The sequence below is a fragment of the Solanum stenotomum genome, chromosome 12 (assembly GCF_019186545.1).
Source record: "Solanum stenotomum isolate F172 chromosome 12, ASM1918654v1, whole genome shotgun sequence".
Classification (NCBI taxonomy): Eukaryota; Viridiplantae; Streptophyta; class Magnoliopsida; order Solanales; family Solanaceae; genus Solanum; species Solanum stenotomum.
Window position 1 is genome coordinate 18,029,102 of NC_064293.1, and position 25,096 is coordinate 18,054,197.

General features: G+C 35.7%; 1 pseudogene; it reads left to right on the forward strand.

Annotated features, from left to right (window-relative positions):
* Positions 1 to 4,014: 4,014 nt before the first annotated feature.
* LOC125848566 (caffeoylshikimate esterase-like) lies at positions 4,015 to 23,631 on the forward strand (annotated as a pseudogene).
* Positions 23,632 to 25,096: the final 1,465 nt, after the last annotated feature.

Sequence of the window (25,096 nt, forward strand, 5' to 3'; positions counted from 1 at the left end):
GCAACCTCTATCTTCCTCTCCGTGTTGCCATGACGTCCAGACTTCTTGCCATCGGACTTATATGTGTCATGCTTCTTGGGATGTGGCCACTGCTCCTCGCATTTGCCACTATCTCCCCCACCATGGTCATGACTACCCCTCATCTCTTCTCATCTGGCTCTGTCGGGCTTCTCCTACTTGAAGTCTGTCAAAGCTTCGGCTTGCATGATGGCTTCGTCTATGGTCCTGACTTGCCGACGTTCCAACTCCGTCCTGGCCTAATTTTGCAGCCCATCCATGAAGTGGAACAACATATCATCATCCGTGAGGTTAGGAATTTGAAGCGTGAGGGTAGTGAACACCTGCACATATGCGCGGATGTTGCTCGTTTGCTTCATCTCCCTAAACTTGCGCTTCGCCTCATAGATGACGTTGTTAGGNATTCTCTACACATTCTAGAGAATTCTAAGGCTTTCTTGGAAACTATCTAGGACCTTCCATTGCCTTCTAAGTTATTCTAGAGAATTCTAGGGAATTCTCTAGCCTTCTTGAATAATCTAAAGGGTTCTAGTGTCTTACGGAAACCTCTCCACAACTCTAGACCCTTCCGCCCCTATTCGTACACAAAATTTCACTGTGATGTGGCGGGATGTGACACTCTCCCCTACCTATTAATGCGACGACCGCGTCGCATTGCTGCTACATTGTCATTCGAGCCTTGTGCGTGCGTGACCAATAATCTATTGACTCGATTAAGGCTTTTGCGCAACGCCTTCAACGTCTTCCATATCGCTTCTAGCTTGGTCTTCTGGCCTACCTCCTTCCTAGGAGGCAAGCGCATTGATGGCTTATTTGGCATCACGACATTGTTCACTTTTGGCACCTTCTTCATGCATGGTGGCAAGGACCTTCTTGCACCATTGTCCTTCTTCGAACTTGCAATGGTGGCTCTAGACGTCGACTCCTTTTTCTTAGGGTTTTTCTCGAGCTGCATGGCCGTTAGGTGGACTTGTCCTTCCGTCTTCGACACCTTGACCATGGGCACCATACATGATCTTCATTGCTCCATGACTAGAAGTCGTTGGAGGTAGGGGTCGATCACCGCGTGGCACTGCTAGAAGAACTCCTGCCCAAGAATTATGTCAAAGAGATCTAAAGGAGCAACAGTGAAGTTGGCCTTACCTTGCCACTCGCCTAGCGTGGTGCTTACTCCATGCGCGACTCATCTCACAGGAGTCGGGGGTGCATTGACCGTCCTGAGTTGGGCGTTGCTTGAACTGTAACTCAGCCCCAACCTCGTTGCTGCCTTTTTGGTCATGAGGTTGATCTCTGCACCCGTGTCGACCAAAGCACAAACGGGCTTTCCATTGATCTTAAGGTCGACATAATGCATGTCGTATCCTCTTGGCTTCTCTAGCTGCTTTGTGATGGCTCCGCATAGTCCTATCAAGCCCAATTGCATCGTCTCTGCGCCTTGTTCTTGCTCCTGTGCGTCTTTCTCCTTCCGTTCTCGCAGGATAGCACCAAGGCTCTTCAGTTCGGGGAACCTTGCATAACCATGCGGCCTACCGCATATGTAGCAGTCACCTTTGTTGGCAACCTCTATCTTCCTCTCCGTGTTGCCATGACGTTCAGACTTCTTGCCATCGGACTTATAGGTGTCATGCTTCTTAGGATGTGGCCACTGCTCCTCGCATTTGCCACTATCTCCCCCACCATGGTCATGACTACCTCTCATCTCTTCTCATCTGGCTCTGTCGGGCTTCTCTTGCCTGAAGTCTGTCAAAGCTTCGGCTTGCATGATGGCTTCGTCTATGGTCCTGACTTGCCGACGTTCCAACTCCGTCCTGGCCTAATTTTGCAGCCCATCCATGAAGTGGAACAACATATCATCATCCGTGAGGTTAGGAATTTGAAGCGTGAGGGTAGTGAACTCCTGCACGTATGCGCGGATGTTGCTCGTTTGCTTCAGCTCCCTAAACTTGCGCTTCGCCTCATAGATGACGTTGTTAGGGAAGAAGGCTTTATTGAACTCCTCTCGAAATTGCTCCCAGGTGTTGATAGTGCACGTCCCCTTCCCTATCTCGGCCTCCTTGCGCCTCCACCATAACATGGCCATCTCCGAAAGATACAACACAGCGGTGTTGATCTTACTCTCGTCGCTCTTCAGCCCATTGCACTTGAAGTAATTCTCCAAATGGCAAAGGAAATTCTCCACCTCTTGCGCGTCACGAACGCCTTTGAACATAGGTGGTTTGGGAGCCTCGACCTTGGCCTCCCTATCTCGGTCAAGCGACGATGATCCTCCAGCTGCCACACCTTCCCTGAGTGCTTTCATCTCGGCCTTCATGGTCTCAATCGTGCTCGACGCCTCCATGAGCCGACACTCCAAGGAAGTGATAGCCTCCTTCATCTCAAACTCGGCCCGCTGACGTCCCTCTAACTCCTTACGGATGTTTTTGGTCTCCTCAAGCGTGAAGTCTTTGAGAGTCTTGAATTTTCCATCGACCATGTTCATGCGCCGGCCTAATATCTCCATGGCCTGCCTTTCCACTTCAACCCTTGTGACCCACTCTTCTCCTGTGGTGACGTCAATGGCCTCCTCGCCACGTTCCTCGTCACTTGCTTCGGTGGTTGAGGGTGAATGAGATGTTAGCGCCTCGCTTGGTGTGGGATCCAACAACATTTCTTCATGACTCTTTTGGTGCTTCTTACCTTTTCGGGCCTTTTTTCCACCATCCAGACGAACGTTGGTGGTGTTAGCGACGTTTACGTCCCCTTCGATTGTCATTCCCTTAGTATCAAACCTTCGCTCTGATACCACTTTATCACGGACTTAGAGTCTTACTAAAGCTTCGTGCTGCACTTGACAACTTACTCACGAATCTTTCACTATCTTGTAAGCTCAAGTAAGCCCTTTGAAACTAAGATCGCTAAGAGAATGAAAAGGAAGACTTAGAGAATTTTGGAAGAAGGCTTATATTGCTTGGAAGAAGGCTTATATTGCTTGGAAGAAGGCTTTACACTTTCTTTCTTGGTTGCTTGCTTGGATGGTGCCTTGCAAATTAGGGGCACCTCTATTTATTCTACCTCCTAGGGACTAAAATATAATTAATATTTACTTTACAAACCCCTAAACTATTTACACTTTGGTCCCTCCCTAGAATCTTCTACTAATTCTAGGAAATTCTAAAGCTTTCCAAAAAAATATCTAGTCCCTCTTCTAGAATTCTCTACACATTCTAGAGAATTCTAAGGCTTTGTTGGAAACTATCTAGGACCTTCCATTGCCTTCTAAGTTATTCTAGAGAATTCTAGGGAATTCTCTAGCCTTCTTGAATAATCTAAAGGGTTTTAGAGTCTTCCGGAAACCTCTTCACCACTCTAGACCCTTTCGCCCCTATTCAGACACAAAATTTCACCGTGATGTGGCGGGACGTGACAGTAGGCTCATCAAATTAGAGAGTTGTAAAGAATATTAGATTACTCTTGTAGAGAATCCAATTATTTTATCCAAAAAAAAAAAACTGTTGGACAGAGGAAAAGTAAACAAAAAGGAAAAGAATACNACACATTCTAGAGAATTATAAGGCTTTCTTGGAAACTATCTAGGACCTTCCATTGCCTTCTAAGTTATTCTAGAGAATTCTAGGAAATTCTCTAGCCTTCTTGAATAATCTAAAGGGTTTTAGAGTCTTCCGGAAACCTCTTCACCACTCTAGACCCTTTCGCCCCTATTCGGACACAAAATTTCACCGTGATGTGGCGGGACGTGACAGTAGGCTCATCAAATTAAAGAGCTGTAAAGAATATTAGATTACTCTTGTAGAGAATCCAATTATTTTATCCAAAAAAAAAAACTGTTGGACAGAGGAAAAGTAAACAAAAAGTAAACAAAAAGGAAAAGAATACAATTACATAAATTTTCTTGAAATCGTATTACAATGTCATGGCTTTGAACTTTGAAGCCCATCAAGTTTTCTAGGAGGCATTCATTTGATGGTATTCTCGAGATTTGATTTTTATTTGTTGTAGCATTGAAAACAAGGACTCCCAATTGTGTAAGGAGTGAGAAAGCAGCAATGGGGAAGTCAGTGATGTTTGAAGGTATAAGTGAGGAATTGCAGAAGATAATAGATGCTAATATGGACAAAGTGGAAGCAAGGCGTCTTGCTAGGGATGCTTTTAAGGATATTCAATTGTCAATTGATCATTGTCTCTCTAAGGTACTGCTTAGTTGATTGAAGAATTAACCTAGACATTCGTTCATCCAACTTATTAAGCTAAAAGTAGATGTATAATATGTGTATAATCTATGTATACTGGCTAGAAAAGTAAACAGTAAATATTTCTATAGAGATCCTTATTTGATGTTTTTAGTTGAAAACGACTCATTGTTAGCTTCAAAGATTGAATTTTGATTGCTTCTGACTTAATGGACTGGATATAAGAGAATTCATATGGCCACACAGCTAGTTTGGGATTGAGGTATAGCTACTTATCAAGAAAAGCTTTTGTGATTGTGGAATAGATATTTTACTTGTCAAAATTATGTTTGGGATTGAGATTTAGTTAATTGATTGATTAGTTGACTGAACAGATTGACTTCTGTTGATGTAAGTAGAAAGTGTTCCTTACTAAGATTGATTATTGTCAATTTCAAAGGGATTGACATAGTTGTGTGGAACCTAAAATCTTGCTCTATAGAAACAATCCTGCTTAAATTTCCCCCATTTTCTTGATATGATTGTATAACTTGCATATTACACCGAGACTATATGAAGCATCTATAAATAGATCATTTCGAAGAGAAGGGATTTAAGTTCACTATTTATTCAAAGCATAAGTTCATGTTTGACCTTTAGATTCAAGGGCATAACAAGACTGACCGTTCCCTCTTTCTGTCATTAGTCGATGAAAACAACAGTAATACATTTTACTGATTGAAAGCAACAGTACTACATTTTTTCCTAATCTAAGGGCAGGAAAATCAAAGCTTTACTAACACAAAAACACACTTTATGTAAATTGCCTTAACCCAGTTTACTATCCAATGGAAATCAAATGGTTTCATTTCTCTTTTCCTCTTTCAATTCTTAAAATAATGAAAGACACTTGTGGTTGATGTATTCTGAAGAATGATATCATTTGTGTGATAAAAAAATTGTTTACGAGTTATGACAGTTGACACTTTATAAACACTTCTTCAACTTTCTAATTTTTCTGCGACTGCAGATAGTGGTCATGAGGAATTGAATACTTGTTCTTAATTTGATTTAATGATTCTTTATTTGCTTTCACGCCAATGCCACATGCTAGGTTGAAGATGAAGGAGGTACACCTTTTCTCTTACATCCTCATCTTCCACTCTTGAAAATTCAAGTTATTCTTGAAGCATCCTATTTCTTTGCTAAAACAAAATGATCTCTTGTGTAATTATTGTTGCATGTACTTCTTGCAGAGTGAGATTATGAATTTGCCTTCTTTTCATCTTTTTTTCTTTGAATTCTAGTTGAAGTTAATATGACATCTCATAGTTACTTCAATGCCTTTTCTAGTGCAGCAAGATTTTCTTTGTGTGCAACGATATCTTTAACACTTGTAACTTACAACAACAACATACCCAATGTGATCCTATAAGTGGGGTATGGGGAGTGGTGTGTGGTGTGTATGCAGCCTTACCCTGCCTTGAGAAGGTAGAGAGGTTGTTTCCGATAGACCCTCGGCTCAAGCAATTAATACTTATAACTTTATCTTAAGAAAATTGGACCTTGACATGAAAGAATCTTATAAAATTGTGAATTAGAATATGACAAAATACAGTCATCTTTTTTCTCATATAGTCAAGAAAGTTTTTTTTTTAAGATTATGGAGGACCATGCAGTATGAAATTAATTTCAGGACATCAAATGAAACTTGATTTCCAATCATTTAAATGTAGTTATTCTGCCATGTGAATGAAATATGTATCACTGTACAAATTTAAAGGGGAAAGAAGAGAGTAACTCTAGTAATATCTGTTTGGTTAAAGAGTTCTAATTTTTTTGAAACAAAATGAATGAAGGCGGTAGTTATCTCAACTTTTTCAATATGGAATGAAGGGGATAGTTTGAGAAAGATAACTTAATTCACCTAAACTATGCACTATGACTGGATATTGTCTTCCTTTTCCTAGTAGTACCAAGCAAATGAGAAGAGTCTAAGTATATGGTAATTTATAGCATCCAATATTAGCATTTTGGTATAATATTCATGATTTGTTATGCGTTTTACTTTACATAATTCTGTGAAATTTGGTTGTGCAGTCATTTGAGGTTAATTCTCGAGGACTGGAGATCTTCTCTAAAAGTTGGCTTCCAGAGACAAACCCCCCCAAAGCCATGGTATACTTATGTCATGGTTATGGTGATACATGCACATTTTTTGTTGAAGGTTTGTGGTTGGCAAACACGTATTAAATCTCAGACTAGTATTTCTTGTGAAATTCTTCCTAAAACTTGTCTTCCTTCTTAGGCATTGCAAGAAAACTGGCATCTTCTGGTTATGGAGTATTTTCCATGGATTATCCTGGATTTGGTCTTTCAGAAGGTCTTCATGGCTATATACCAAGTTTTGACAAGTTAGTTGATGATGTCATTGGGCATTACTCGAAGGTGAAAGGTACAACTTGGCCCAGTGAACTTATTTATCATCTTTTTAATCTCATGGATTCTTTTGATAGGTCCGAAACTCTGGTAAAATGTGGAAGCCAGAATTAATTAGTTAATTAAAAGATATACCAACTAAATAATAACAAAATCTGATGAATTTAAAAGCGAAGATTTGGAGGCATGAAAAGCAAAAGACAATATTTAAATCAAATATTCAGTTGGAAGAGACTATCCTACTGAGCTAAACAATGCATGAGCTTAAAGTTTCTTAAAGATCATATCATGTTGCTGTTTCAAAGCAACTTTGAACTCACAGATTCATTATTTATTCAGAACTTGGAGTATAACTCACGGTGCTAAGTTCCCTCATACTTCTTCATTTTTGTCAAGAAATGTTGATGACTGGGGTATTAAATGATGGACAACAGAGCCCCCGTGTGTTCCTTCCACTTTCTAAAAGATTTAGTGTCACGCCCCGAGCGGACACGGGACCTAAGATCAGAAGAGCTAATCATGGTGGCATAATCATGAGCATACTAAAGATAATAATAACTGATGCTGAAGCTAAATCATAAATAAAATGAAAAGGGTGGGGAATACCCATATACTATAACTGAGATAAATGAAAATTGATGAGTTTAATACAAAGAAGATATTAATTCAATACTAAGCTGAATTTATCTATGTCTGAAAATAGTCTCTAACTGACTAGAAATGCTGGGACAGCTCCCAACTAAGTCTAGTTAAACTGAAACTAAAGGACTAAAAATAATACTGAAAAGAGACTCATGACTATTTTACTCAGAAAATAAGGACTCACCACTAATTCTGCTGAACTGGAGATGGGGAACCGATCTAAGCGTGATCTGGATGCAAGCTCGAGGTCATGAGTCGAATAATTCTTCTCATGTACCTTAAGCTGTCGAGAAGCATAAGTTATAACCTTACCTCGATGCATCAATACACAACCTAGGCCGACCTTGGATGCATCACAATAGATCACATAACTATCTGAACCCTCTGGTAGAGTTAAGACAAGAGCTGTAGTCAACCTAGTTTTCAATTCTGCGAAGCTTTTCTCACAATCATCTGACCATCAAAACTTGACCATCTTCTGAGTCAACCTAGTCAATGGTGAGGCTATGGATGAAAATCCTTCCACGAACCATCTATAATAGTCCGCTGGACCTAAGAAACTTCTGATATCTGTAGCAGAGGTAGGTCTGGGCCATTGTTTCACTGCTTCTATCTTCTGGGAATCTACTCGAATTCCTTCACTAGACACAATATTCCCAAGGAAAGCAACTGATTGTAACCAAAACTCGCACTTGTTAAATTTTGGAAATAACTGGCGATCTTTGAGAGTTTGTAGAACAACTCTCAAATGACTCACATGTTCTTCCTCATTCCCAGAGTAGATAAGGATATCATTAATAAAGGCGATAACGAACAAGTCTAAGTACTGCTTAAACACTTTGTTCATCAACTCCATGAAAGCTGCAGGAGCATTGATTAGTCCAAATGACATAACTACAAATTCGTAATAACCATACCGAGTTCTGAAGGTTGTCTTCAGAATGTCACTATCTCTGACTCTAAGCTGATGATAACCTGATCTTAGGTCTATCTTTGAGAAATGACTAGCACCCTGAAGTTGGTCGAACAAGTCATCTATCCTGGGGATGGGATACTTATTCTTGATTGTGACTTTGTTCAACTGCCTATAGTCGATGCACATTCTGAGAGAACCATTTTTTTTCTTTACGAACAACACTGGTGCACCCCATGGCGAAATACTAGGTCTGATGAAGCCCTTATCTAGAAGGTCTTTCAACTTCTCTTTCAATTCCTTAAGCTCAGCTGGAGCCATTTTGTAAGGAGGAATAAAGATAGGCTGGGTATCTGGAAAGAGATCAATCCCAAAGTCGATTTCCCTTTCGGGAGGAACTCCGGGAAGATCATCTGGAAACTCATTTACTACATGGACTGACTCAAGAGTTGGGGATTCAGAACTAGAATCCTTAACCCGAACTAGATGATAGAGATAACCCTTAGAGATCATCTTGTTGGCCTTAAGGTAAGAAATGAATCGACCCATAGGCACTAAGCTACTACCCTTCCATTCGAGAATTGGTTCGTCTGGAAACTCAATCAACTGAGGCATAACAGGAATGTAACCAATCCATGCCTAGAATGACATCGAAGTCTACCATTTCTAACTCTACAAGATCTGCTGAGGTGACCTTCTGAGAGACTGTGACAAGGCAATTTCTGTATACCCGTCTAGCTATAACTGGGTCACCGACTGGAGTAGAGACTGAGAAGGGTTCTGAAAGAGTTTCTGGCTAACACTGAATTGGACTGCTATATAAGGAGTTACAAAAGACAAAGTAGCCCCTGGATCTAACAATGCATAAACATCAAGATCAAAGACTTGTAACGTACCAGTGACTACATCTAGAAAATCTTCCTGATCTTGACGAGCCTGAAGAGCATAGAGCATGTTTTGGCACTGTCCACCACCTGTACCAGATGAGTTACCCTGTTGAGTCAGGCGACCTGCTGGTGCTGCTAAAGTTGTAGACTGAGCTCTACCATTATTTCCTTATTGACCCTGTCTAGAAGGACGATCCTTCAATCTATGACCAGACTGACCACACCCAAAACATCCTTCCTTACCTGCAAGGCACTCTCCCGAATGGTTCTTGTTACATTTCGGGCAAGTTGGGTAAGTTTTGGTGCCTAAAACACTACCTTGAGACTTAGAGCCTGATGCCCTACCTTTCTAATCGTTACGGAACCTGGGGGATGGAACATTAGCTAATAAAGGGGCTGGAGTCAAAGACTTTTACTGAAACTGTGAGCGATTTCCACCACCCGATTTCTGTTGGGAATACTCGTAGTTACATGTTCTTGCTCTCTTAGTCTCCTTAGTCTGTCCCCTAAGTTTATCACCCTCAACCTGCTGAGCATGAGTCATGAGCCTAGAGATGTTCATGTCTCCCAACAACATAGCATTCCTGCACTCTGTTTTCACTAAGTCTGACACTCCATACATAAACTTATTCATCTGAGCCCTGGAATCAGCAACCACGTGAGAAGCATACCTGGAGAGTTGGTTAAACTTGAGCCCACAATCATGTTACCCTGCCTTAAGTTCATAAATTTCTAGGCCCTTGCTTCTCTCAACTCTATGGGAAAAAACATGTCCAGAAAGGTTTCGCTAAAATAATCCCAAGTAATAGGAGTTGTATCTGTACCTTGTTCTCCTTCTACTGAGTATACCAGATATAAGTCACATCCTTAAGTTGGTAAGATGCTAACTCAACCCGATCATTCCCAGTTACCTGCACACTTCAAAGATCTTCTTGATCTCATCCATGAAATTATAGGGATCCTCACCAGTCTACGATCCTAAGAACTCAGGCGAATTCATTCTAACAAAGTCACAAACCCTCGTTGTTGTTGATCCACCATTTGCATTCACAGGAGCTTGAACCCACTGATTGTTTTGGTTGGCCACACTCTGAGCCAACATCTGAATGGCGTTCCTAAACTCTGCATTCAACACTTCTTGATCAGGGACTGGAGGAGCTGCGTTTGCGTTCTGGCATTAGGTCTACGAGTAGACATGATTACTGAAACGTAGAACGTCGAGTTAGAATGGAATTTAGATCATACCTTAAGCACGATAAGAGTAACAAGAAAATGAAGATTTCCTAAAACATTTTGTAGCCTCCCCCTCATTAGATGTGGTGCACTACACACCCATGAAAAGGACTCTACTTAGTGTGGCTTTTCAGACATCCTAGGACACTTAAACCTAAGGTTCTGATACCAAGTTTGTCACGCCCCGAGAATACCCCGAGACGCGGACACGGGACCTAGGATCACAAGTGACCCCAAGCTAACTCTGGTGGCATAATCATGAGCATACTAAAGATAATAATGACTGATGCGGAAGCTAAATCATAAATAAAATGAAAAGAGTGGGGAATACCCATATACTATAACTGAGATAAATGAAAACTGATGAGTTTAATACAAAGAAGATATTAACTCAATACTAAGCTGAATCTATTTATGTCTGAAAATAGCCTCTAACTGACTAGAAATGTTGGGACAAGCCCCGGCTAAGTCTAGCAAAACTGAAACTAAAGGACTAAAAATAATACTGAAAAGAGACTCATGACTATTGTCCTCGGAGAATGAGGACTCACCACTGATTCTGCTGAACTGGAGATCGGGAACCGATCTAAGCGTGATCTGGATGCTGAGAACCTGAACCTACATCACGAGAAGATGTAGCGCACGTATGCGTCAGTACTTGAAAGGTACTGAGCATGCAGGATAGAGTAAAGCTGAAATAACATATAACTGAACAAAGCAATAAAGCAATGAAATAATCTGAACATGATATAAATATTGAATATTGAGCTAACTGAATGCAATAACCAATTTATAAACATACTTATACATAGTCAATGCAATAGAATCTGACTAAACTGTGGGAACTACTAATAACCGATATAAAACCACATGAGCTAAATGTGGAGTCCGATGTATACGCCCCATCGAGAGGACCCAATACACCCGGCCAAAGGTGTAGAGGCATGCTGGCGTGATCACTAAAATGATGCCCACAGAGGGGACTTACACCTATGTGGCTTGTAGTTCTGGGACTATATGGGTACGTTGAACCCTAGTCCAACTCGGTATTATGCTACTCCCAATAGATAAAGTGATTAACACATTATGACTGAATTTCTGTAATACTGGATAGCTCAAAACTAAACATGCAAAACTGAGAATGCAACAATTAATCTGATAATGATGCATTCATAAAGTGAGGCATGTATAACTGAATACTAAAATATCTGACCTAGCATGTGTAATTCAAAAACTAAAGAAATACATAGCTAGGGCTCTGAAATTCATGTAATAAACTGAGCAATAACATGATAATCTGATTTGGATCATTCTAACAGCTAAGAATCCAATAATTCTAACATTCAAGAAACCCTAGGTCTAGTCATAATAAGAATCAAGAAACTGACTAAAAACTAGGGACCTAATGGGTGAAAGGAACCCACTAGTGAAATTCCACATACCTGGTGACGAATTTCACGGAGAAATCCTTTGATTTCTGGGCTGGAATTGAAGAAAACTTGATGCGTTCTTGAACTGGGGTTCTTGACTTCTTTCTCCTCTCAGTGTTCTAATTTTCTAAGTTTTGATTAATGATTTGACTTAGGTAAGTTCTAGTTATGTTTCTAGGCTTAAACTGACAAAAACCTTAGGATCTAAACTACGTAGCTTAGGGGTCCAACGAAATAGGAAAAGGACCAAAACAACCCTAACTTAATTCTGGCAAAGCCCATTCACGTAAGGAACGACGGTCCGTCGTTTGATCTACCGGCAGGTCTTCACTAAAACGAGCATAACCTTTTACTTGGAGGTCAGAGTTTAGCAAACTTGGTGGCGTTAGAAAGAAAATTCAATTATCTATCATATTATAGGTCATGGGACACATTATTTATTTTGTGCTAAGAGTTATGACCATTTGAAGTTGACCCAATCAACAATTTTCCTCTAACTAACTGCTAACCCTCATCTACGGTCAGACCTACGGACTGTGCATTGAACGACGGTTTATGCTGGTCGATCGTAGTTCATGCTAGAGGTTGGGTAAATGAGTCTTGATCCACAGAAACAGACCACGGACCGTGGTCTGACCTACGGTCCGTGGGTCAAGACTTAGCCAATTTTCTAAGTTGGGTTTGGGGAGGGGTTGCAGTGGTGAACCACGGACCACCAGCACGAGACGTGGTCTGACCTACGGTCCGTGGATGGTAACCGTGGGTTGCACCTGCAACTTTTCAAAATCTACATTTTGGTCTATCTAGGATACGGGGTGTTATAGTTAGGGTATGAAGAAATCTATCATGTACACCAATTAAACACCCCTCCCTTGTTATTCTATATTTTTTATCCTACTTTGACACTAGGTATGTAGTAAATGAGTAAATTTGAAAATATACTAATTAGAAATAAGAGGGCCCAAATTGGACAGTGGCAAAGCCACTCCCCTTCGCCAAAAAATTGTACTCTATATGCAGCTATATAAAAATTCTTTTTTATGTGAATATATATAAATTGTTGAATCCCCTAGACACAAGAGAGCATTTCTTTATATCTCCTTAAGGAAAGCAAGAATTATATTGAGAAAACCTAAAAAGGAGTTTAAGTAAACACTACGAGAACAGAGGAAGAACTTGTTTGGCAGTTGAATCAAACCAAAATTAGTGTCAGTCATTCGAGTTGATATTCTAAGTATCAACAGGGGCTTGGAACATTGGGTATGTTGACAATGTTGAAACTTGGTCACTATTGGTCAAGTCCCATTATGATGTGCCATTTCCTAAGGCAATCAGATAATGAAATAGAATATATTCATCTTTCATACCAGAGAAGTTAGACTTTTAGGTATGCCACATGTAGAGTGTTGCTCATTTCTGGAGATGGGGAATTACAACACAGATGTCGTCCTACATTGAACAAAAACATAAAAACTTAGGTTGTATTAAGCAAGTTCTTAAATCTAATGTCTCTGTGTATGTATTATATCTAATACAACTCTCTCCAGCCAAATGACATCTCATATACTGTCACGCCCCAAACTAGAGAAGGCGTGACTGGCACTCGACACCTTAAGCAATCGAGTTAGCCACATAAACATACCAACTGACTTAACTGAGGGCTTAGAAGGTCGGGAAACATAACATCTAAAATACTATAACTGGACCCTTAAGGTCATAACCTGAATATTGGTAAGTCATATAGACGAAGGTAGACAAGCCAAAGATAATAAGGTACTAGCTAGCCGACAAGGCTACAATGAAGATATATATGTCAAGCCTATGTGGCTGGAACTGGAAGCTGCAGAAAGAAACCCAGAATATTGTGACCCCATTATACCTAAATTGTACAATAAAAGTAACATCCTATGAAAGCTCCAGGAAGAAATGGAGCTTACCAACTCACAACTAAACCCCAAATCCTACCAGATGAGTCAATCAGAATCCCTACCTGGACCTGCACGCACGAAACAAAAATGTGTCCCCAGTCAACGGGACGTCAGTATGAATAAAAATGTACTGGTATGTAAGGCAGAAAATAAAATAATAAATAGTTACTGTAAAAAGGGGAATAAAGATACCACCTGAAACAGAAACTCTGGTAGCCGACATGGCTAACATCAAACCTTATATAAATTAAATATGCATGGTATGCTCGCATAATCATATGTCGTGAATATATATATATATATATATATATATATATATATATATATATATATATATAGAGAGAGAGAGAGAGAGAGAGAGAGAGAGAGAGAGAGAGAGAGATGCAAATGTATGTCATACCAAATCAAGTGCTAGCAATGGTGGTGCCTTCCGGTAGCGAACCGCGATCATATTCGCCAACTTGTGGCCATCTGTGTCTCATACGTATAAATATAGGCAATAGGCCCCATACCTTCCGATTATAGCTCAGAAGTAGAATGCATAGCATGTAATGTCATGGATACATAATGCATTTGTTACCTGAATCATGTTGCCAATCTTGGCTCATTGGTACTCTTATCCTCATAATCTCGTAATCACTTTCGTATCACATGTAAATATCTCGTGAAACTTATATACTTGTAGATTAAACTGGAACACTTAACTTGGATTTAGAAAGGCAACTTAAACTTGAGGATGTTCATAAAGAGCTTAAAGTTCTTCACTTAGTATCTATATATGTTTCCTTAGTGGTTTGTAAAAGAAAGTATTTCAGAAAAATCCGTACTTTAGTAGTTTAAACCTATGATTTATATTTAAGAGTTTTGGAGATCGACGTTTTATTTTAAAGTTTTCAAAAATATAAACTAGCGAGGAAGGAGGACTGATTTCAAATTCATATTGTTCATCTCTAATCTTTTCAAGTTACTACACCTAAAGAAGAATAAAAATTTGTACACATGGACCTATAGTCAAGAGAATCTACAAAATGACATAAAGACGCCAAATACCCTATCTAACCGAACGAGTGGAATAGCAACATAATGGAGTCACAAAAATACACCAGCTGCAATATCAATGCCTTTCACCAAAGGTTTTTCTAGTAATAGAGTAGTAAAACAATATTTGACGATTTAGGATTCCAAAATTCGTGCTCAAAGGAAGTACAATGTTTTGCCTTAACATACCTCAATTTTGGGTCTAGTTGTATCAATATGGATTGTACCCCTTCCTTACAGTATGTAATCTACAGAAAATCATGTCATAGTATGTAATCTATAGAAAATCATGTCACACAACTATTACAGGCAGAATATTAACACGGCAGGGTCAAAGTAGCAATTTAGATCTTACTAGCAGAGTAATTAGCTCGCCAGCCCCTTTTTAAATGTATGCTTCATTACCTTTTCTTCTCCAAAATACAACCCCAAATTAATGACGTAACATACATTTTTGCAGCAACTATTAAAAAGTGGAGGCCTACACAATAGTCAACAACAACCAAATAGAGTATGCCTGCACAATAATAAAAACTCGGCGTATCACCACACCCCTCCTCTCCAACCACAAAATAACCATAACCACAACCAAATCCAAACCATGAGTCTTCAAACCATTAAATCCAGAAAAATATATGTAATATAGTCCTATAATTGTTCAATATAACCATAATAACTCGAACTTACGGCTTCCAATCACCATCCTGTGAGTTCGTCCAATAATTAGGTTTGAAATCACATCTTTATCTTCATAAGAAATACGAGAATAAAAGGGCAGAACCTTAATTTAAAATTGATGGAGCTTCTAGTATTTTAGCATGTCTCCTCAAACACAAGACGTTGAACTAAGAAGAAGTCATTTGAAAATTGCAATGCAATAATAGAACCAATGTTACACTTATTTATCTTATAATTAATTACCCATCTATACTTCTTCTTCTCTTCCAGACTCATATCAACAACAACCACACACAACCAAATCATTTCCGAAAATTCCAGCAACAACAACATCAAAAAATACTTCAAAAACCCGCCAACATCACATAACTATCAAAATACAATTTTCCAGTTGTCTATTCGTGTTCTTGCTTATATAGCATAGTTATAACTTGGAATCACTCAATAAAATGAAGGGTGAGAATTATTACCTCCAAATAGCAGAAACACCACCTAAAAACGAGACTCTTTCACCACGAAGAATCCTTCAAATTTCAACCAACGAGGAGGAAAGAAGTAACATAATATCTATGAACATTTCGAGGGTGAACCACATTGAAATCTTGTAGATATTTGCTTGGATGACAGGGGAACCTTTAGAGAGGATTTAGGATTGTTTTATTCTTATTTTGGTCGAAAATAATGAGATAAAACGAATGGAAATCTGATCTTATAAAGCTAAACCGACATATGGGCTAGGGACCCACCTTCACGTGCCTGCTTGTGCAGTCTCACTAAAATCTGAATATCTCTCAATTCTGAAGTCGTATGGACAAATGATTTAGTGCGTTGGAAAGTAGACTCGTAGACCTTCGATTTCATATATTGGGGTTCTTCTAAAGCTTTATAGATTGGGAGAAAAGCTCTGAGACATTTAACCCAATTTTCAGAAAATTTATCAAAGAAACTTACTCTTAACTTTTTCCAACTTTTTATTTCTCAACTTGCTTGACTTCAAAACTTAACTTACGATCATTGGGCGATTATATCACCTTATAAAACATTCTTATTAGCATATACGACACTCTTTGTCTTATCCCCAAAGGTACCGGTTAACTTAAGCGTTCTGAACGGGCGGGGTGCTAGAATAGACATTCTTTAACTCGATCGAACTTGTTTAAGGGCATCCTTGACCCATAACGTTAGTCTAATTCTTTCATTTTTACCACCCCTATGCAAACTTATTCTTCTAACATGATACACCAAGTCATATAAACCTCATACACTCATGCAATGAGACGCATACTATGCGGAAGAACCACAGGGTCTTACATATACGTCTGGGCAAGATGTCCCAAAATCAATAGTAGTGGAAATTAATCTAATTACATCTTATTCTTATTGACACACTACTGAAAAAGCAATTGACAGTTAAATCAGTTAAATGCTGAATGCTGGATGCAGAAAATCCAGAGATACGTAACCTACCAAGCTTCCTATTTGGGCAATGAATGGGTGGAGCAGTAGCTCTGAAGGTGCACATGAAGCAACCTGATGCATGGAACGGTGCTGTTCTTCTCGCACCGATGTGCAAAGTAAGTTTCTGGAGACTATTCTCAATTTTAATTGATGTTATCGTCTTAATTAGATCCATAGTTTTGAGTGATGAATGGTATTGTTGTACAGATTGCAGATGACATGGTACCACCATGGTTAGTTACACAAATTCTAGTGCGCATAGCAAAATTTCTTCCAAAGCAAAAGCTAGTTCCGCAGCAGGATCTAGCAGAGTTAGCATTCAGAGATGTGAAGAAGAGAGAGCAGGTATGTGGTCTTTCTATTCTGTAGCGGCTCTTAGACATATGTCAATTTTAGGACGGGAAGAGTACATGATATTAGAGGTTAGTAGTACAAGAGTCGTTTAGAAATTTATAGTCGTCATTAGCTCTCTCACTCACCTGAAAAAAGGTTTTTGCATAAGGGGGCTTTCAATATGAAATGCTTGATTTATTGAACATAATAATTACAATCACCGGCTTCAATGTTTATATCTCGTGGGATTTCATGTTATAATGTACTCTCTACTGTTTTCTTCTACATGCAGTCTGCTTATAATGTCATTGCTTACAAGCACAAACCCCGTCTACAAACTGCAGTGGAGTTATTGAATACCACCCAAGAATTAGAGAAGCAACTAGATAAGGTGTCATGTGTTTTTATTTTCTGTTTATCGTAGTATAGATTATCATCATATTTACTGTTTATTAGTGATTGGACCTTGTGCCTTTGAATGCCAGTAAGTGTATGATTGGAAACTTGAAACTCAATTGTCCTCGCTGCATATCTTTGTTGGTGTTGCTAACTGTTTCTGGTCATTATACCTGCCACTAGTTTTGACTTTGTAATTCATTCAAGATGGAGCATCTTTTGCTGCTCTTGTAGTCCTGAAAGAGTTCAAGCCCATTTAGCTTGACAAATATTGTAGAAAAGTGTCCTTCAGAATTTTCCTTTCTGAAAACGAGAGGGATGCATGAATTGGGGATTAATAGGAGAAAGCGGATATCTAAACAATAACTAACAGTTTTACGATTTTGTAGGTCTATCTGCCATTGCTAATATTGCATGGAGAGAATGATAGAGTGACTGATCCATCCATCAGCAAAGCATTGTACGAGAAGGCAAGTAGTTCGGACAAAAAACTGATCCTTTATAAGGATGCTTATCATTCTTTGCTCGTGGGTGAGCTGGATGAGATGATACTTAAAGTTCTTGGTGACATAATTTCTTGGTTGGATGAGCATACTTCCTAGTAATTACTTCTCCAATTTTTATTTTTTTCATTTTTGTTCTGCCCATTTTTTCATGGATTAGGAAGGCAAGGGATAGAGCTGAAGTAAGAAACTAAGATTTAACCTGATGTACTTCCTGCCCCTCTATTTTTTTTTTCAACTTATTATTTTGTAAAGAAAAAATATTGAAGATTTGAATGTTCTATATGATATAAAAAGCAATGCTTCTATCTTTGTTGTTTGAAATATTGTGCTTCAAAAGTGTGTAAAAAACTTGATTTCAACAAACAAACAAAAAAATTGAATTAGAAGGGCGTGCTTTAGTTGGATTGACAGACGTGTGATCAAGATGAGAATAACGAATAGACGCCTCAAGAGGTTAACAAATAAAAAAAAGGAAAGTGAACTACCAAAAATTTATTGTGTCCAAATGCACATAGAAGTATACGTGGTCAAACATGTAATATACTAATTACTAAACCAAAAGGTTTATGATTAGCAGATATCTAATTCTACTTTTTGACTATAATTAAATGCAAGTGTGCAAAATGAGTTTGAATATTGTGTTTCTAACTAGCAATTGCAATAAATCATAGCATCATATTACTATATATAATAAGTGGGAATATCTACTACTTAGCACATGACAAGTGTTGGATGATATGTGCTTAGATAGTGTTGTACATTCTTCTTTTATGGTTGTACCTTTAAAATTTATATTATTGGACAATTTAACACCATTAATTATCTACCTCATTTGGGCCCATTTATATATATATATAAAATAAGCCATAATGCAAATATTTTTATAGTATTTAGTTACATTGTAACTATCTTATTAGCTTCCAACCAAAATGAGTACTTCTTTTAAATAATAAATATGTCATTGTATGAGCTATATATTACTCATTCCTTTTAAATTTGTTAATCTGATTTTGATCTGACACATAGTTTACGAAAGTAAATTAGATTTTGAGAAAAAACATTAAGTGATATTTGAAGTTGTTCTAGATTTTCAAAAAGACACCTTAACTTTGCGTGCGTCCTATTACCCCACAAAACATTCAAAATCACAATAAATACACATTTTTTACACAATATTTCCACTTTGGACAAAAATATTCTTCGAATGTGCAATTTCTTAAAAACAAAAAGTCGGACCCATTATTGATGTATTGAAGGATGCTTTGGTAATTTCCTATGATGAATTCGTTTTGTTTGTTTCTTTTAAATTTATTTTACTATACTAAATAATTGTATAAAATATTATGAATCACGATAATTAATTACTTAAATATTTAAAAGATATAAAAATATATAAAAGATCTGATTGACTCTTCAAATTTTACCGGTGACACATAAATTGGGACAAATGAAATAATATATATTATTTGAAAATTTCTTAGAAAGTACTATAAATTACAGTAATTAACAGCTAGAAATATTTCAAAGACAAAAAAAATTGATTGAATCTCAAAATTTTTTTAGTACTACATAAATTGAGAAAGAAGAAATGACCTATATTATTTGAAAATGACGTAAAAGTATTACAAATCATACAATAAGAATTAACAATTTAAAATTTTAAAAGACTTTAATGCTTTATACTTATTCTAATTCCACTTTGGACAAAAATATCCTCCCAATATGCATATTTTTTTAAACAAAAAGTGGGACCCATTATTGATGTATTGAAGGATGCTTTGGTAATTTTCCTATGATGAATTCATTTTGTTTGTTGTTTAATTTTTTTAAAAATAATTGTATAAACTATTATAAATCACAATAATTATTTACTTAAATATTCAAAAGATATAAAAATATGTAAAAGATCTGATTAACTCTTCAAATTTTATCGGTGACACATAAATTGGACAAATGAAATCATATATATTATTTGAAAATTACTTAGAAAGTACAATAATTTACACTAATTAACAATAGAATATTTTAAAGACAAAAAAAATTGATTGAATCTCAAAATTTGAAGAAATAACCTTTATTATTTGAAAATTGCGTAAAAGATATTACAAATCATACATAAATAATTATCAATTTAGATAATGATAAGGGGTAAACTATCCATTGATTTCATAAAGTGCACAAGTATTGTAGGACATTCCAAAATAGTATAATAGACAATAATTATTGGACGGATGAAGTAGGATTAAGTCTTTCTTTCAGTACTTTTCTCACATTAATTAATTTCTCTCAGCATTCAATTAGTGAATCTTTAGTAGAATTAATTACAATATTTTTTACTTAATACAATAAAAGTTCAAATAAGATTAACATAAAGAAAAAATAAAAAAATCCTAAAAATCTATCAATATATTAAACAACATACAACATATATAACAAACGTTCTAATAAGATTAACAAAAAGGAAAAAAAAAACAAAATTCTTAAAAATCATCAACAAACTACATACAAAATAAAAAGAAAGCTATTCCAACAAAAGAATACATAAAGTTAAAATGAACTTTAAGAATTCTAGCATCTTAAGCATATTGAGGCAAACATTTTAATTTAATGTCATTTCTCTCCAAAGAAAGAAAGGCATTGAATATTTTAATTTAATGTAAAATTGAATTTTTTGGGGTTATGAATATAAAAGGTTTGAAAGTTATGAATATTATTAATACTAATTAAAAGTATAATTTATGAAAATGAAGAAGTGTGAGTTATGAAAATAACTTTTAAAAATAATATCATTGAGAAAAATTCAAAAAAGGAGAAAAAAGAAAAATGACAATGAAGGTCATAGCGAGCGCCACATCACCGTTTAATGTAGCTCTACTGATAATTGTGAAGAAAGCATATTAATGGATTAAAAATCAAAAAGAGGTAATTAAATCCTAAAATATTATAAAGACATCTATAAAATTTGGTTGAAGCTCAAAATCTATTAGTGCCATATAAATTAGGATAGAGATAATAACATATATTATTTGAAATAACATGAAACGTACTATAAATCACACAATAATTAGCAACTTCAAAATTTAAAGGACATACAAAAAATTTGATCAACTCTCAAAATTCTACTAATGTCACATAGTTTGGGATAGAAAAAGTAACATATACGTAAAATGTACTATAATTCATAATAATTAATTAACTTCACAATCTAAAAGACATATACAAATTTGCTTGACTTTCGAAATTCTATCAATGACACATAAATTGGGACAAAGAGAATATTGAAAATTACATATAAAGTATTATTAACCACAATAATCAACAACTTAAAATTTAAAGAACATACAAAAAAATTGTTTGGCCGTTAAAATTTTATTAATGTCACATAAATTAAAATAAAAAATAAAAATATATGTTGGGCCCGTGCTAGCACGGGCTACTGTAACTAGTATTATTATAAGTGGGAAGGTGCTTAATCTAAAGTTGGATTATGAAATTGTCCTTCAACTTTTTAATTATCATTATCATATTATTATTATTATTATTATTATTAATTATTATTATTCTACAAGTGTGAAATTATTAAAGTTGAATGACTTTTTAACTCTTTAAGAAATCACCATTAAAGTTGAATGACTTTTTAACTCTTCAAGAAATCACGATTAAAGTTGAATGATTTTTAACTCTTCAAGAAATCACTATACCTATTAAGTCTCTTACACATTGTCTTCTAATGACAATACTGTACATTTGAATTTGGTTTAGAGAGCATAAAGGTCTTATCATATGTTCTTTCAAGCATTTCTTTACATTTAGTTTTTTCAGTTTTTGCTATCATTCAAATTATATTATTAAATTGTTGTTCAAATGTTGGATCTCTCCCATGAAAGTATACTGCTAAAATTTTGTTTTATGAACTTATGATGTAATTTTTTAATCTCAGGTATAAATCAGAGGTGATGCTTTTGCAGACCGTTGAATATACCTTTTAGTAAAAATTGTGCCAATACAAATGAGGTATGCGGCATGTCTCTCCAACAATTTTGCAATTTTTTGCATGAGTAATTTTTAATAAATTTGATTAACATTTGATTATTGTATTTTTAATTAGATTTTAATAACTTAATGCATGTGTATTTTACAAAGTAGAGCCTCCTTGATAGCTTTAGTTTGACAATGACTTATTGGAATTATATTTTGCTTTAGTCTCCTGGCTTTCGAGGTAAAAAGGATAACTAATGCTTCTCCCTCAACAACATCGAGCAAAAGAAAACGAGAAAATCTCTAAAGAAGACATATTCACAAATGAGGTAATTTAATTTAATATGAAGGAGCACTTCAAAGTCAAATATGAACAACATTAAAATGTATCTTACTAAATATGAAAAAAGAATAACAATCTTAAAGAGAAAAATATATAATAGAAATTGAATTCGAATATAACAAGTAGTAAAAGAGATTATTAGTTAGTGGTTAACAATTTTTCACTCCTGACATGTTACCAATTCTAAAAAGTAAAAATAAAAAATCACTCATGACTCCACTAATATTTACATATTATAACTCAAAATAATTATAGATAAAAAATTTATTATCATAAAAATAAAGAACAAACGTGCAATGCACGTTACCATGAACTAGTAAATTAAATAAAAGTAAATAACAATGATTCAAATTCACTTGGGTTTTTATTAAGGGAAAAGACTCAAATATGTCAAACAAGAAAAAAAAATCATTTTTGTCATCAGTTAGTTTGACTGATATATGTCATTGTCGTTTGAGAAAAAAGCTTGTCCATGCCATTATTTTTTAACTCTGATTTTATAGAATCATTTTTTTACCTCAACAAGACCCCAAACAACACTTAACACTTTTCAATTGGGGTTTGGATCAAATGTACTTTTTTTTTGCTTCTTCTTGCTCAAGAACATCAAGCCTCCCAAACTTTCAACCTCTTCGATTCTTCACGAAATCACCTCAAATTCTAGAGTAGCTTCCCTCCGAGTTAGATACCAAATTAAAACTCAATATCTTTTGACCTCGAATCTACCCTAATTCAACAAGACCCACTTAAAAAATTTCAAAGTTTCAAGACTTCAACNATGATGATAGACAAGATATCTAAACAATAACTAATAGTTTTACGATTTTGTAGGTCCATCTGCCATTGCTAATATTGCATGGAGAGAATGATAGAGTGACTGATCCATCCATCAGCAAAGCATTGTACGAGAAGGCAAGCAGTTCGGACAAGAAACTGATCCTTTATAAGGATGCTTATCATTCTTTGCTCGAGGGTGAGCCGGATGAGATGATACTTCAAGTTCTTGGTGACATAATTTCTTGGTTGGATGAGCATACTTCCTAGTAATTACTTCTCCAGTTTTTATTTTTTCATATTTGTTCTGCCCATTTTTCCATGGATTGGCAAGGCAAGGGATAGGGCTGAAGTAAGAAACTAAGATTTAGCCTGATGTCCTTCCTGCCCCTCTATTTTTTTCAACTTATTATTTTGTAAAGAAAAAATATTGAAGATATGAATGTTCTATATGAAATAAAAAGCAATGCGGCTATCTCTGTTGTTTGAAATATTGTGCTTCAGAAGTGTGTGAAAATCTTGAGTTCAACCAAAAAAAAAAAAAAAAGTGAATTAGAAGGGCGTGCTTCAGTTGGATTGACACGTGTGATCATGATGAGAATAACGAAGAGACACCTCAAAAGGTTAACAAATAAAAAAAGGAAAGTGAACTGCCAAAAAATTATTGTGTCCAAATACAAATAGAAGTGTACGTGGTCAAATAAATAATTTACTAATTATTAAACCAAAAGATTTATGATTAGCAAATATCTAATTTTGCTTTTGACTATAATTAAATGCAAGTGTGCAAAATGAGTTTGAATATTGTATTTCTAACTAGCAATTGCAATAAATCAAAGCATCATATATTATTATAAGTGGGAAGGTGCTTAATCTAAAGTTGGATTACGAAAATGTCCTTCAACTTTTTAATTATCATTATCATATTATTATTATTATTATTAATTATTATTATTCTATAAGTGTGAAATTATTAAAGTTAAATGACTTTTTAACTCTTTAAGAAATCACCATTAAAGTTGAATGACTTTTTAACTCTTCAAGAAATCAAGATTAAAGTTGAATGATTTTTAACTCTTCAAGAAATCACTATATCTATTAAGTCTCTTACACGTTGTCTTCTAATGACAATACTGTACATTTGAATTTGATTTAGAGAGCATAAAGCTCTTATCATATGTTCTTTCAAGTATTTCTTTACATTTAGTTTTTTCAGTTTTTGCTATCACTCAAATTATATTCTTAAATTGTTGTTTAAATGTTGGATCTCTCCCATGAAAATATACTGCTAAAATTTTGTTTTATGAACTTATGATGTAATTTTTTTGCAGACCGTTGAATATAACTTTTAGTAAAAATTGTGCCAATACAAATGAGGTATGCGATATGTCTCTCCAACAATTTTGCAATTTTTTGCATGAGTAATTTTTAATAAATTTGATTAACATTTGATTATTGTATTTTTAATTAGATTTTAATAACTTAATGCATGTGTATTTTACAAAGTAGAGCCTCCTTGATAGCTTTAGTTTGACAATGTCTTATTGAAATTATATTTTGCTTTAGTCTCCTGGCTTTCGAGGTAAAAAGGATAACTAATGCTTCTCCCTCAACAACATCGAGCAAAAGAAAACGAGAAAATCTCTAAAGAAGACATATTCACAAATGAGGTAATTTAATTTAATATGAAGGAGCACTTCAAAGTCAAATATGAACAACATTAAAATGTATCTTACTAAATATGAAAAAGGAATAACAATCTTAAAGAGAAAAATATATAATAGAAATTGAATTCGAATATAACAAGTAGTAAAAGAGATCATTAGTTAGTGGTTAACAAATTTTCACTCCTGACATGTTACCAATTCTAAAAAATAAAAATAAAAAATCACTCATGACTCCACTAATATTTATATTTTATAACTCAAAATAATTA